Source organism: Mytilus californianus, unplaced genomic scaffold (genome assembly GCF_021869535.1).
Source record: "Mytilus californianus isolate M0D057914Y unplaced genomic scaffold, xbMytCali1.0.p SCAF_2, whole genome shotgun sequence".
Classification (NCBI taxonomy): Eukaryota; Metazoa; Mollusca; class Bivalvia; order Mytilida; family Mytilidae; genus Mytilus; species Mytilus californianus.
In genome coordinates, this window is record NW_026262668.1 from 63,962,788 (window position 1) to 63,976,782 (window position 13,995).

Genomic DNA, 13,995 nt, shown 5'->3' on the forward strand with positions numbered 1-13,995 from the left:
AATATTTTTATTTGTACATATTTGATAATGCAACGGGGACACTGTTAGTGGCATTTCATTCTTTTTAAATTTTTAAATTATCAATATTTAAAATCCATTTACTCTTACTAAATAAATTCATTATAAATACAAGGCTTAAAATTTAGTACGACAGACACGCGTTTCGTTTACAAAAGTCCCAGCAGTGACGCTCAAATAAAATAAGTTAAAAAGGCTGGGAAGTCGCCCGGGTTAACAAGGTCCTCTTTTGCTGCACGGAACACTGTAGCATTTGATTTGTGTGTTCCACAGGAATATCCTCCGGGATACCCCTGATTTGACGTACGTTCAGCCAGAAGGTAATTACAACTTTAAAAATTCAGATACTTTTCATAAATTAAAGCCATTTTCCGTTTATATTATAGACTGTTTGAATACACCTGCTACGAGTGAATCAACACCTATCATTTCTTCTTGTAAACACAAAAAAAAGGAAAAGGAGCACGTGTAAGACATGTAAAATGTTAGTCACGACTCCTGATTTTACCAGTTATTTAACAGGATAAACGTATTATACTAAATCTTTCGAGCCTCTGGACTGTTCCACGGACAATGTCGTGTACGGAATTGAATGTACTTTGTGTGGACTTCTTTATGTTGGTGAAACTCGACAAACTTTGCGTAAAAGGATGAATCAACACCAGTCTGATAATAATGATCCGCAATTCAGGGTTCTTTATAACCATTTAAATCAACCGGAACATGATCCTTCTTTATCTATGAAAGTACGCATCATCGAGAAAATTTATCACCACACAAATAGTCCTGTACTTAGTACTCCTTGCCGAAAGATAGAGAAAATTTCTGGATAAGGGAACTAGGTACTGCAATGCCATATGTTTGCAATGATAATGTCAAAAGAGTAGGAAATTTGTCAAAACCAGCCTGCAGTGGTGTTAATGTAATGAGTTTATTTAATACTACCTTACGAAACCAACGTAGTCATGGGCAAAAACATTACCATCAGCCTAATGTAAAAAAGTCTTCCAAATCTAGATCGCCCTCTTGGAGCTTTGATGACCTTCTTTCTCATCTTCATCATCCGCTATGGTAACATTACATTAGAACTATTCTTTTCTACCTGTTAATTTTCTAAAATCTTTGAGAGATTATGCACTTGACAAAGTATGCATAAATACATTTTCTCCAATATACAGACTTGTCAGTATAATTTGTGATGTAGCTCTTTTCCGTCTTTTTAAGCCAGTAAGATCGGAACCTTTACATGAGGAAAAGAGGAAATTCCTTCCTGTTTACCAATAGAGGAATTGATGCAATCAACATCAGCAACGTTCTACATCACAAGGAGGTAACATCTAAAATTCCTATTTATTTTCAAAATCAGTCTGTTCCTATTGTATCCTACAATTACACCATAACCATTGCACCCAAAATATTTAACTATAAACGAGCATTACAGCACCTTGATTTAGAACAATACCTAAAAAAAAACCTCTGACATGTGACTGTTCCCACTCGCCTTACAATTACAGTCCCTCCAGTAATTACTGGGGATCTAAACATAATTAAACATGAAAATCTCCGAAAGGTGATTTTTCACGGTCCTAAGTTTAGAGAACCCCAACACATCAATTGGAACCATAACTTCAAAATAATTATGGATTCCATTGAGGTCTACGACATAGCATGGGCTAAACGAGAAGAAGTTAAACTGGACACTTTGTCAGAATGGGTCAAAACAATCAGGTCTCTGATAAAACGTCGCATTCATAAGTTGAAAAAACTGTGTGAATGATCGATGTCCGTTTTCAGAGAGAAAGAGGCTGTGAAATGTCTATCATCTCTTCATGATAAGTATGTTGTTGTTCCCGCGGACAAGCTTCGAATAATATTGTCTTTGTATGCAAATCGTATCACTACGAGTGTCTTGTAAAAGAATTAGGAATAAATGAGCACTCAGGTAATCCCACATATAAAAACAAATCATTTGACAAGGATGAGATTTTGGCGAATCATAAGTCCTTCATGGCTTCAATTAACATTGCATTGAACAACAAATCGGAGGACTTTCCTTGTTTGTATTGGATACCTAAACTTCACAAATTCCGTACAAACAACGGTACATTGCCGGCTGATCTGCAAGTTCCACTAAAGAATTGTCCATTAGATTGACTTAAATTCTGTCCGAAGTGAAAGAGGGTCTTCAGAAATACTGTGAAACTGTTTACTCGCGTAGTGGTATTAACCATATGTGGATTCTTAAAAACTCTAAAGAACTTCTGGATAATTTTAAATCTCGGTCTTTTTCTGAAATTAGTTCTATCAAAACTTTTGATTTTTCAACCTTGTATACCATCATTCCCCATGTGAAATTGAAAAACCGTCTAAAAGAAATAATCCACAATTTTTTTCAACATAAAAATGGTAGCATACGCTATAAATTTATTACTTTGGGATACCATAAGGCATATTTTGTTAATAGTGAACAAAAGGGTAAAACATGCTACACAGAGGAACAAGTGATCAGTATGCTGGAGTTTCTTAATGACAACATATTTGTTGAATTTGGAGGTAGACTTTTTCAACAAATTATCGGCATTCCTATGGGAACGAACTGTACGCCTCTCCTTGCTGACCTCTTCTGATTTTCTTATGAATCGGAGTTCCTTCAGAAACTTGTCAAAAACAAAAAGATCAAAGAAGCCAGGTTGTTTAATTTCACTTTCAGATATATTGATGATGTTCTTTCCATTTACAATCCGAACTTTTCTGATTGGGTTCCATTAATATATCCCCCAGAACTAGAAATTAAAGAAACAACAGACACGGCTTCCTCCGCCTCATTTGTAGACTTATACCTCGAATTTGACATACACAGTCATCTCAGTACCAGAATCTATGACAAACAAGACGATTTTAATTTTGAAATTATCAATTTCCCCCACCTTAGTAGCAATATATCAACTTCACCTGCATATGGGATATACATTTCCAAACTTATTCGGTATTCAAGAGCTTGCAGCTCCTACTCAGACTTTGTAAAACGTCACCAGTGTCTGAGTAGAAAGTTGATGAACCAGGGGTATGTCAAAGAACGTCTCGTCCTTTTTCTAAAAAAAGTTCATCGGAAGGTACCAAGACCTTGTTGATAAATATTCACAAATAATACACGATGATCTTGAAGAATAGATTCTGCGTACTGACGTTGTTTATCATCTTAATAAAGTGTTATAGTATTCTTTTATTTGTCTTTATTAATATTACTTTTACTGTTAAGTCTGTTTTTTGTGATATCCATTTGACGTGGCTCTGTACTTATGTACCCCATCATACTTTGAACGACAAAATAATTTTATATCTACCTGTGTGACGTCAAACGCGCGATTCTACGCCAGTACTTAAAACCTTCCATCCTTTATGGGTGGATCTTACATAGATAAATAAAATCGTATAATCAAAAAGCAAAATGAGGATGTTAAATCTGATGTATGCCTTTCTGTGCTTCTTTGTTTTATATTTGTTTGTTTTTATAGTGATTAAGATGATAACACAATGTTGACTGCTGTACCCCTATTTTTGACATTTTTACCTATTGTGTCTGTTTGTTTTGTTCACGCATCGTTGTCAATATAATGGAATTCGATGCGACTGTCATACAAGTGAGAGGTTTAGCTAGCTATAAAACCAGGTTCAATCCACCATTTTCTACATAAGAAAATGCCTGTACCAAGTCAGGAATATGACAGTTGTTATCAATTCGTATGATGTGTTTGAGCTTTTGATTTTGCCATTTGATTAGGGACTTTCCTTTTTGAATTTTCCTCGGAGTTCAGTATTTTTGTGATTTTACTTTTTTCTAATAAAGTAAAAAAATTGAAGAGCATTGAGGACCCAACATTCGTAAAGGTTTAACCAAAGACAGCTAACGTTACATATTCTTGTGGTAGAAAATAAAAGGCCCAGGAATACCAAAATTTTAACGATTCAAATGATAAACCTAGCGGCATGACTTCAGTGTACAACATTAAACTAAAAACAATTATGATATACGACAACCACTGGTCATCAGGATCCTGGCTTTGGACAAACACATACAGAATATGGCGTGATTGAACTTGTTTGTAAGCATTTAATCCTCAACTTAAATAACACATATATACAACATGCGTATTTTTTGTTACAAAAATAATGACATTCAAGCGTTGGCTTTCCTTCGTCGCTATTTATTTGCGCAAGACATGGGTGCCTTGATAATCATGTACAAACAAAGCACATATTTACCAACATGTTTAATTTGATAACAGATCTAATGTTTAGATATAAACAAATCGAGCGTTGTATTTTCTTTCTTATTTAACATGAAAATACAAATATAAAAATGGAAATGTATGCTAAAGTAGAAATCAAATTCACATTGCAGAAAAAAACCGGAAAGGCTTCATTTTAATCTTATGTTAACACACATATTCATGTATAGTCTTTGTCCATCACATGAGTTCAAGATCCGATATCATTCCTTTTATCTTTCCTGCAGGTTTTTCTGCAAATTGATTAGTTCCAGTTTTTGTTGTCTGGTTATCATATGTTACAGTTGCATTTTTTGAAGAATGGTCGACTTTTATGTCAACTGTATTTTTATCGAAAACTGATATAGTTGATAATGTTTTCTTTGACACAGAAGGAACATTTACTGTCGCCATTGTAACTGAAAAAAAATAATAAAATATTCTTTATCTCTCTTAATATTCCCTTGTAAGTAAACCTATAAGTTTGCTTCACATTTACATCCAACTTCAGATAATTTTCATGAACTAATACAAACCAACTAGAATCCGTGGGTAAAACAATCAACACATTTCGTATGTAATGTTTGCGAAACTACAGATACTTAACTTTTCGAGAAGGATAAATTAGTTTGATGAATATACGGTCTAATCTTCAACTTTTGCAAAATAATTAGATTTTCGATTCGTTTCTTTTAGTGCTATAAAAGGTCCCGACATGAACAATATGTAACAATTCAATTAAGAAAACTAGCTGCCTAATTTATACTAAAACAATTTATGAAAAACAAATATGACATATATGCACCAACGACAACCACTGAACTACAGGCTCCTGACTTGGAACAGACATACACATGTGGCGGGGTTGAACATGTTTGAAGGCGCCAACCATCCCATAAACTGAGACAGTAGTGTAACAGTACAACATAATAACAAATGTTAAGAAAGTAAAGGATGATTCGAAAGAGTTCTACTTAACCTCTCGTTCTTCTGACCTCGCACCAAAATTGTAATTTTATTCCGTCGAAATAATCGTCACACAAGAACATACTTTTAGTCATAAGCAATATTATCAGATATAGGTGATAATTAACAATAATATATCAACCATATAAGTAACAACCTCACCAAAGAGATAATTTGCTATAAATTGTTTTTAACGCAGACGGTGATTCTCTATTATATACAATTTATAGAAAAGCATGTTATATACCGTGATGAATAATTAGTTGTGAAGAACTTTGACTCTATATATTCAAAAACTAAACCGAAAAAAGGTGTTATGGCTATATTTAGATGATTAGAAGCACATTATAAATGGCTCCATTTTTGTAAGATTGCTAAACATTATCTCTCTTTAGAAAACACGGATTTACAACTACTTAGAAATCAAAAATGCAAAATACTGTTATGAAAACAATAATTTGGTTCAGCTGCCTTTACTCAATATGTAAAAAATGAAAAAAAAAACTACGGTCACCGAAAGGCCTTAAATTAGAGATCAAATATAGTTCATCATTTGAAAATTTCACTATATATATATATCATATAAAACATTTAAAAAAATATCCTTAAGTCTTTTCCTGTATGAATTGAATGAAATATTTACCATTAAATATAGAAATGTCTGCAGGTAAATTTACTAAAGCAAATTTAATTTAAAGACAAAACAGAGAAGATATTAAAGAGATATTCAAACTCATAAGTCGAAGACAAATTGAAAACGCCATGGCAACAAAAAAGTCAAAGCCAATAAAAGCTGAGGCAAGGAGAAGACAACTATTACTGTTTTATTGTTTCTTTTTAATTATTTATAACTAAATATCATTTATGCAAAATTAATATGTTTGAATACAAATTACTCTTATGTTATTATGTTTGGATATAAATGAAAACAATCACAGAAGTTTACTTGTATCAGGACTTACATAAAAGCAAAATAACACCCAACAATTGTATGAAAATAAGTAGATGAGGTATGATTGCCAATGAGACAACTATCCACCAAAGTTCAAATAAAGTGGATGTTAGCAATTAAAGGTAACTGTACGGCCTTTAACAATTAGAAAAACCAATACCGTATAGTCGGCTATAAAAGGCCCCGACATGAAAGGTATGAAACAATTCAATTTAGAAAACTAGCTGCCTAATTTATGCCAAATTCTTTTTAACGAAAAGCAAATATGACATACATGCACCTACGACAACCACTGAACTACAGGCTCCTGACTTGGGACAGACTCAAAACGAATGTGGCGGGGTTAAACATCTTTTTGAAGGCGCTAACCATCTCCTAACCTGAGACAGTAGTGTAACAGAACAACATAAAAACAAATGTTTTGAAATTATGTTTCGAAAGAGTTCTACTTAAACCCAGTAAATTATAAAGTGTTCTTTGTAAATAATCGAGTGTTTAATTATTTTGTTCCTAATTTTGCTGACCTCTCGTTATTCTGACCTCGCACCAAGATTGTAATTTCTTTCCATCGAAATAATCGTCATTCAAGAACATATCTTTAGTCATAAGCAAATTCTTTTGAGTAAAATAAAGTCGTACATTTCATTAACAATATACTGTTTACGAACAAACTTTGCACGAATCACATTAAACTGATATTTTCAACAAAATAGCAAAGAATGAATATAACTTTGTGTTTTAGAGGATACAAAACACAATATTATCAGATATCGGTGATAATTAACAATAATATATCAATCATATAAGTAACAACCTTACCTAAGAGATAATTTGCTATACAATGTAAATTGTGTTTACGCAGACGGTGATTCTCTATTATATACAATATATAGTAAAGCATGTTATACACCGTGATGGATAATTAGTTGTGAAGACATATGACTCTAAATATTCAACTACTAAACCGAAAAAAGGTGTTATGGCCATATTTAGATGATTAGAAGCACATTATAAATGGCTCCATTTTTGTAAGATTGCTAACATTATCTCTCTTTAGTGAACACAGATTAAGAATTACTTAAAAAAATCAAAATGAAAAATACTCTTATGAAAACAATATTTTGGTTTAGCTGCCTTGATTTAATATTGAAAGGATGAAAACGTCTACGGTCACCGAAAGGTCTTAAATTAGAATTTAGAAATGGCAAGAAAAATTCAAAGCCAATAACAGCTGCGAAGAGGGGAAGGCGACTATTACTGTTTTATTGTTTCTTTTTAATTATTTATAACTAAACATCATTTATGTAAAATTAATATGTTTTAATACAAGTTACTCTTATGTTATAATGTTTGGATATAAATGGATACAATCACAGGAGTTTTTCTTGTAACGGGACTTACATAAAAACAACTCCCAACAATTATATCATCTGTAAGCTCTAAATTATACGAATGTTTGACAATAATCCCATGGGAAGAGTTAGTCAGACAAATTCGATACTTCCTTGCATATACATTGATTAATTATCAGTGTGATGTATGAAACAGTGAAGGTATTTTATTTGGTTTGCAATTAATAAAACAATGTGTTTATTATACCAATATAGTTAACGTCGTCGTTTGCATTGTTAATGACGCGCTGTTTTCAGAAACTTCATCTAAAATTCCGGCATTTTGATTGCTTTTCTAATCGTCCTCTCTATGACAACACACTCATTTAATAGGCTATGCGGTTCTGATCATCGCTTTTACAATTTGTGGTCTTTGATTGGTAGTCCAGAATCAAATGTCCAACAATTGGAGGTTACTTTGATTTTAAGACAATACAAATTCTTTTACAGTCTTATACTAGTATAATGCTTATCGAGGTTTGTCGAAATTATGTAGTGTTAAAGTTTCTCATTCAATGTTAGGACGACATACAGATACTCTTTGACAATTTTCACTTATGATATTCATACGAAAAAAATGTCACGGTTCTTTCTATGTGACGTCATCATATATTGTCGCTTTTTTCATATCCCACTATGCGAAACCAAAGGACAGACGTCACATTTGATTACAATCTAATGAAATAAAAACTATTAAACTCATTTTGATTATCGCCAACACAGAAAAGATAAAAATCTGTCAAGGACTGGAGATATTAATTTTTTATTCTTAACCTTAAGTGTATGATTGTCTTGTTTACATGTTGTCATAAAACATCTGCCTATTTTGAAAAGAAGGTGCGTCAAACATACATGATGCAGCACTGTATAGGTGAAGCCAAATAAAAAAGGCGAGAAGCGAAGGACAAATGAACTAAGCCATTCAAACATATACAAAGAAAGTAGAAGATACTCCAAAATGTATGAGAAAGGAAACCTGCTCTAAATCCATTATTAAGATGTCAGTACAAAGCTATAGGTACATAGATTGACTCCTTCCCAATATGTTAGAAAATATAAATTTGAAGGGATCTAATCTCTCTGATAAAGTGAGATAACAAAGGGGAAAAGTGGCCATAATCATGAAAACTTTATTTTCTAACGAATTTGATGTGTAAGAGCTTTTGATTTTGCCATTTGATAAGGAACTTTCCGTATAGAATTTTCCTTGGAGTTCGGTATTTTTGTTATTTTACTTTTTACTCCTTCGTCATACTAGTATTTAACTATCTCAGCTCATTTCCTTTCCCATACATATACAAATTTTCGAGTTTTTTTGTATTTGTTTTTACATAAAAACAACGATGTTTTTAAATATTTTGTTAACTGTGATATTTATGATAAAGTGCATAATACATTAAACTGAACGACTGCATTTTTTATAAGGAGCTGTATCCAAATATTTTGGGGGATACCTTTTCTACAGCAAAAAAAACAAAAATAATAATGAAATATATGAGATAAATATTTACCTTTAACGTAATAGATCACAGTATCAAATCCATTAACAGTATCTATGTTTGTATTGATTGTAGTATACAGGTATAGTATATTTTCCAATCATATCTGTTGATTTATCAATTCTCATTTGCTAAAACCATAACAGGTTTAATTGCATGTGATGCTTCCGCATCGTTGGTATATATGTTTAAATGGATGCACGAAATAATGCTTTAATGAATAAAAGGAGACTTGCTGAATAAACGTCGACAATTGGACAATTATGATTCAGTTTATGGTGTGCTTTATTTGTATATCTTGAACAGAGTCTAGTCAGACTTTGATTTTATATTGTAATAGATACTTTAAAATCCTATAATTACACAACTTTTTTTAACGATGAAGTCATCTCGGGATCCTCTGGTTTTGTCGGAATAATACAGACCTTCAAAATTTGAAGGCTGAAATTTCATTGGCTGGTGTTATTATTTCAAGAACAGAAAGTAAAACGGAGTGTTGTAAGATCCTTGTAAGTAAAGCTTGGACGCAGGATCTGTATCTTAATCAGATTGCATTAAAGTCATCCATTACTAATATTGTAGGTTATTCTCATTCAAAAATTTGGTAGTCTTGTAATTGATGTTTCAAACTGCATTTTTTTTTCTTAAGGATGTCATGAAATACAATAGATTAAGATTGGAACACTTAGCATCACAATAAAAATGTCGAAAACAAAATGAAAAGATCTTTAATCATAATGACAAATAACTAATAAAAACACTTTACCATTCTTTAATAAAAGTACATAAATTACCAATAAACTCATCATAGATACACAGAAGTGCTGAATAGAGATGAAGTAGAAAGGAATGTGAGATAATCTTAAATAAGACAGCAATCTAATAACATAAGTTAGCCATTCTTAACAACCAGATGCCACTATACAGAATTGACAATTAACAAGCTCGCGCAGCATATGCCAAGCTTTAAATTTCCTAAAGTCTAGTTAAATACGTTTTAACCGTCACCCTTTTTATTTAGGTTGCAGAAAGAAAGAACAGAATAATACAAACTTTTGATAACACCCCTTTTCCGACGTCTCGGCAAGCAAGATTTATCCTACCGAATTAGACTTATCACCGGGGTTTGTACTTAGATGAGAAACACGACGGAAGGCACATATGGAGCTGGATCTGCTTACCCGCCCGGTGTACCTGAGTTCACCCCAAGTAGGTAGGTTCTGTAAGAGGGACGTCCGGGATTACGGTCGGAGAAATTTAGACTGCCACGGGAATTGAGGGTATATTGGAAAGGGACAGAAATTTAGCCTTGCAACAGGTCACCTACGGACCCCTCAAAGAGTTGTTGCAAGGGTTCTTAACGTGCAAAGAGCGTGGCACTCTCTTTACATGAGGCATCGGATGTAACGTCCCCATTCTGACCAGACGTGGCTGCAAATTTGTACATCCCGCACAGCCAAACGGACGCCCCACTTTAGCAAGGGTTTTACTGCAGGTCGGAGGAAGACCAATGGTGACCATACTTCTATTCCCCAGTCACCCTGGTGGGGGGGGGGGGGGTAGTTAAAAAGAAGTTATTCATTTTAATATTTTGTATTTTAAGTTTTAAGTCTTTTCTTTCTTTTATATAGATAAATCATTGTGCAGCGTAACTGTATATTTTGAAGATATTCGATCTCATATGGGACTTTTATGTATCTCTCATTAATCCATACGCTCTTTTTGACCTACACTCTGGCATTAGGTTTTGATATTACATGCAATTGATATTTAATTTATTGGATTTAGCTTCTAATTGATTTTTCTGATTTTCTGTTAGATTTGCTTTTTAATTTCCATTAAATTTTATTGATCAAAAAATTGCCAACTAGAAGTTGAAAACAGTCCATCGAGCGTCAACTTTAATAAACTCTTGTCATCATTCACCTAATTTAAATAATATGAAAATAAGAAGATGTAGTATGATTGCCAATGAGACAACTCTCCACCAGATATCAAATGTCAAAGAAGTTAACAACTATAGATCACCGGCCGGCTTTCAACAATGAGCAAAACTCATACCGCATAGTCTGCTTTAAAAGGCCCCGAAATGTTAAATGTTAAACAATTCAAACGAGAAAACAAACTGCCTGATGTAAGTACAAAACAATGAACGAAAAACAAATATGATATACAGCAACACACGACAACCACTGAATTACAGGTTCCTGACTTAGGACAGGAACATACAGAATGTGGCGGGGTTAGACTAGTTTTTGGCGCCAAACCGTCCCCCTTACCTGGGATTGTGGTGTAACAGCACAACATAAGAACAAACTATAAAAATCAGTATTTCATATCTGTTTACATTTCTTATTTGAAATTCAAATCTTATGGTGTTATTGTCCGTATTACTATTCTAAACAACAGGTTCATCGACATGAATGGTTATCTTTTTCTTTTCTTGTTTTATTAAACCCCGTTTCCCACAATTATAGAGAGAGCGTTATGTGTTTTCGGTGTGTGCGTCTGTACGTCTATTCGTCCCGTATCGGGTTAAAGTTTTAAAAAATTAGTAACTCATGCAGTTGAAGTCACAACATCTTGAAAATTAGTACATAATCATGTTTATCATCAAGATATGCAATTTTTAAATTATATACCAAATTAAGGTTTGACTGACTTTGAGGTTAACTAAACATGTGATAGTGTGAGTCACTGGGCATGGTGTCCTATTTTTGTTTATATCTGTTTTACGTATATCTTATATGAAGCTCGCAATTGTTATAACTTATAGTCTTTATTTAACCTGGTATTGCTCGTACAATTACAATTTTATAGGTGAAGCAGTTGATTCATGCGGCCCTCTCTATTTTTATTTTCCACAAGATCATACAACTGCCTGCCTCCGGTACGTTTTGTAATATTTTGTTTTGTTTTATATAAATAAAGACATCTATGAACAACAAAACCACCTCTGCAACTTACTTATAAATTATTGTTTTGTACTTCAACAGATAAATGTTTCTTTTGTAGTGTTATTGGGGGTTAAAAGCGTTGACCGAAGCAAACTAAGTATGTAGCACGAAAGAAAAATTCAATTGCATGCAATTATTGCTAAAATGTGAAATATTCAATTGGTTTTGTTTTGTTTTGTTTTGTTTTTATTTTGTATTGTTTTGTTTTGTTTTGTTTTATTTATGTTTTGCTTTGTTTTTGTTTCGTATTTTTTTAAAGGGAAGGGAGTAGTATTCGCTTTATCATTGAGAACACGTGCTGTCATTGATATTCAATTGTTTGAGGGTTTTCTTCTAATTTTATGATAGTTAGTACTCATTTTGATTATCACCAACACAGGAAAGATAAAAATCTGCCAAGGACTGGAGATATTAACTTTTTATTCTTAACCTTAAGTGTAGGATTGTCTTCTTTACAATCATAAAACATCTGCTTATTTTGAAAAGAAGATACGTCATACATACGTGATGCAGCACAGTACAGGTGAAGCCAAATAAAAAAGGCGCAAAATGAAGGACAAATTAACTAAGCCATTCAAACATATACAATGAAAGTAGAATTCATTCCAAAATGTATGAGAAATGAAAACCTGCTCTAAATCCATTATTATGATTTCAGTACAAAGCTATAGGTACATAGATTGACTCCTTCCCCATATGTTAAAAAAATATTAATTTGAAGGGATCTAATCTCTCTGATAAAGTGAGCTAACAGAGGGGAAAAGTGGCCATAATCATCAAAACTTTTTTTTCTAACGAATTTGATGTGTATGAGCTTTTGATTTTGCCATTTGATAAGGGACTTTCCGTTTAAAATTTTCCTTAGAGTTCGGTATTTTTGTTATTTTACTTTTTACTCCTTCGTCATACTAGTATTTAACTATCTGAGCTCATTTCCTTTCACATACATATAGAAATTTTCGAGTTTTTTGTATTTGTTTTTACGTAAACACAACGATGTTTTCAAATATTTTGTTAACTGTGATATTTATGATAAAGTACATAATACATTAAACTGAATGACTGCATTTTTTATAAGGAGCTGTATCCAAATATTTTGGGGGATACTTTTTCTACAGAAAAAAAAAAAAATAATAATGAAATATACGAGATAAATATTTACCTTTAACGTAATAGATCGCAGTATCAAATCAATTAACAGTATCTATGTTTGTATTGATTGTAGTATACAGGTATAGTATATTTTCCAATCATATCTGTTGATTTACCAATTCTCATTTGCTAAAGCAATTACAGGTTTAATTGCATGTGATGCTTACGCATCGTTAGTATATATGTTTAAATGGATGCACGAAATAATGCTTTAATGAATATGAATAAAAGGAGATTTGCAGTATATACGTCGATAATTGGACAATTATGATTCAGTTTATGGTGTGCTTTATTGTATATCTTGAACAGAGTCTAGTCAGACTTTGATTTTATATTGTAATAGATACTTTAAAATCCTATAATTACACAACTTTTTTGAATGATGAAGTCGTTTCGGGATCTATTGGTTTTGTCGGAATAATACAGACCTTCAAAATTTGAAGGCTGAAATTTCATTGGCTGGTGTAATTATTTCAAGAACAGAAGGTAAAACGGAGTGTTGTAAGATCCTTGTAAGCAAAGCTTGGACGCAGGATCTGTATTTTAATCAGATTGCATTAAAGTCATCCATTACTAATATTGTAGGTTACTCTCATTCAGAAATTTGGAAGTCTTGTAATTGATGTTTCAAACTGCATTTTTTCTTAAGGATGTCATGAAATACAATAGATTAAGATTGGAACACTTAGCATCACAATATAAATGTCGAAAACAAAATGAAAAGATCTTTAATCATAATGACAAATAACTAATAACTGACGTTGCCATAAAAGCGGGAGGTTTGGCATGCCA

At 32.6% G+C, this 13,995-nt stretch overlaps 1 long non-coding RNA gene across 1 annotated transcript; it reads right to left on the bottom strand.

The window, feature by feature from the left end:
* Positions 1 to 4,274: 4,274 nt before the first annotated feature.
* LOC127728801 (uncharacterized) lies at positions 4,275 to 9,289 on the bottom strand. The gene is made up of 2 exons (XR_007994378.1): positions 9,107 to 9,289; positions 4,275 to 4,705 (listed from the first exon to the last, which is right to left on the bottom strand). It is a non-coding gene; the product is annotated as an uncharacterized LOC127728801 (long non-coding RNA).
* Between the last annotated feature and the right edge of the window lie 4,706 nt (positions 9,290 to 13,995).